The following is a 2,677-nucleotide window of genomic DNA, read 5'->3' on the forward strand; positions in this document are numbered from 1 at the left end:
CACAACCATGGCGGAAGAGGTCGAGCAAATCATACTGGGGAGGATAGAAGAGTTTTAGGCTCTTATATTAATCCAAACCCAAGAAACTTTGGAAGTAGCATTCAAAAACCAACCATCCATGCCAACAATTTTAAACTGAAGCCACAGCTAATCACCCTTGTGTAGAACAACTGTTCGTTCGGAGGAAGTGTCCAAGAGGACCTAAATTAACATTTAACCACCTTCCTGAGAATATGTGACACAGTGAAGTCTAATGGTGTTCATCCTGACACCTATAGACTGCTTTTATTTCCATTCTCACTTAGGGATAAGGCAGCCAAGTGGCTGGAATCTTTCCCAAGGGAAAGCTTGACAACTTGGGAAGACGTGGTGAACAAATTCTTAGCAAGATTTTACCCTCCTCAAAGAATCAATAGGCTGAGAGCTGAGGTCCAAACCTTTAGGCAACAAGATGGTGAGACTCTATATGAAGCATGAGAGAGGTTTAAAGACCTGACAAGGAGGTGTCCACCTGACATGTTCAATGAATGGGTGCAACTGCACATTTTCTATGAAGGGCTCTCTTATGAGTCAAAGAAGGCCGTAGACCATTCATCCGGAGGATCTTTGAACAAGAAGAAAACCATTGAGGAGGCTATAGATGTCATTGAAACAGTAGCAGAGAACGACTACTTCTATGCTTCCGAAAGAGGGAACACAAGAGGAATAATGGAGCTAAACAATGTAGATGCTCTATTGGCCCAAAACAAGCTCATTACCCAACAGCTAGCTGACCTCACCAAGAAGATAGAGAGGAACCAAGTAGCAGCAATCTCCACTTCATCAACAACCCAAGAAGGAGTGAATGAAGAAGCAGAGGGTAGTCAGGAGCAAGCCAACTACATTGGGAATTCACCTAGGCAGAACCATGATCCTTACTCCAAGAATTACAACCCTGGATGGAGGAATCACCCAAACTTTGGGTGGGGAAATCAACAAGACCAAAGCCTTGATCAAAGACACCCAAATCCAAACAATTTCACATCTAGACCATATCCATATCCCAATAACAACACCTCTCCACATTCATATCAAGGCCAGAACAACCCTCCTCAACCTGACCTGTCATCATTTGATGAAAGAATCTCAAGGATTGAAAATCTACTTGAAGGCATATGCAAGGATATCCAGGACAGTAAAGCATTCAGAGAGGAAGTACAGTCAAATATGCAAAATCAGGATGCTGCCATCAAGAAGCTTGAGACACAAATTGGCTATTTATTCAAGCAAATTTCTAGCCACAACCTTCGCAGTAAAACTAACTCAACCAAAAGGGAGGAGTGTCAGGATATCACCCTTCGGAGTGGGAAGGAACTGAAGGAAACCCCCCAGAAACCACAAGAAGAGCTGGACAAAGCTCAAGTTCCGACTTTGAGTTCACAAAAAGGGGAAGGAGTGCTGAAACCAGACATCCCAAGAGTCCCATACCCTCAGCAACTAAAGAAGAAGGGAGATGACAATCAGTTTTCGAGATTTTTGGAAATCTTCAAGAAGCTGCAAATCAACATACCCTTTGCTGAAGCAATAGAACAAATGCCACTCTACGCCAAGTTCTTGAAGGAGCTCATGACTAAGAAAAGAAGTTGGAAGAACAACGAGACTGTGATACTAACAGAAGAGTGTAGTGCTATCATTCAGCACAAACTGCCCCAGAAATTAAAGGATCCTGGGAGTTTTCAGATCCCTTGCATTATAGGAGAAATCACAGTGGAGAAAGCCATTTATGACTTAGGAGCCAGCATCAACTTGATGTCAGTAGCTATGATGAGGAAGATGAAGATAGAGGAGGCTAAACAAACAAAAATGGCCCTACAGTTGGCAGACAGGTCATTCAAGTTCCCGCATGGCGTCGTAGAAGATTTGCTGGTGAAAGTGGGAGATTTTATCTTCCCAGCAGACTTTGTAGTGCTGGACATGCAGGAGGAAGCCAAGGCTTCCATCATCCTGGGAAGACCATTCTTGGCCACTGCTGGAGCTGTCATTGATGCCCAAAAAGGTGATCTTACCTTAAGACTACACAATGAAAAGATGACATTCAATGTGTTCAAGGCCATGAGTTACCCACCAGAACAATTGGGGGAATGCCTGAGGTTAGATGTACTTGAGGAGGAAGTGCAAGAGAATTTTGAAGAAGAAGAACCTGAAGAACCTGAGAGATTGGTAGATGAGGAATCTGAATCAAGTGAAGAGGTTGCAACAGCAGAGATTCATATACAAGGTGCACCAAAGGAAGAAAACGAAAAGTCAAAAGCACCCAAACTTGAACTTAAAGCACTACCACCCACTCTCAAATATGCATACTTAGGAGAACATGAAAGTTACCCAGTGATCATAAGTTCATGCCTCAGCCAAGATCAAGAGGAAGAATTGCTCAAAGTACTGCGACAACACAAAGACGCCATTGGTTGGACTCTTGCTGACCTAAAGGGGATAAGTTCAGCCATATGCATGCACAAGATACTGCTGGAAGATGATGCCAAACCATCCATTCAATCCCAAAGGAGGTTGAACCCTATCATGAAGGAAGTAGTACAGAAAGAAGTTATGAAGTTATGGCAGGGAGGGGTGATCTACCCAATCTCAGACAGCCCGTGGGTTAGCCCGGTGCATGTTGTCCCAAAAAAGGGAGGAATCACCG

At 43.6% G+C, this 2,677-nt stretch overlaps 1 non-coding gene across 1 annotated transcript; it reads right to left on the reverse strand.

The window, feature by feature from the left end:
• Positions 1-414: 414 nt before the first annotated feature.
• LOC148567350 (small nucleolar RNA R71) lies at positions 415-518 on the reverse strand. The gene has a single exon (XR_015882661.1). It is a non-coding gene; the product is annotated as a small nucleolar RNA R71 (small nucleolar RNA).
• Positions 519-2,677: the final 2,159 nt, after the last annotated feature.

The sequence above is a fragment of the Arachis ipaensis genome, chromosome B4 (assembly GCF_059453495.1).
Source record: "Arachis ipaensis isolate K30076 ecotype BB chromosome B4, ASM5945349v1, whole genome shotgun sequence".
NCBI classification, from domain to species: Eukaryota; Viridiplantae; Streptophyta; class Magnoliopsida; order Fabales; family Fabaceae; genus Arachis; species Arachis ipaensis.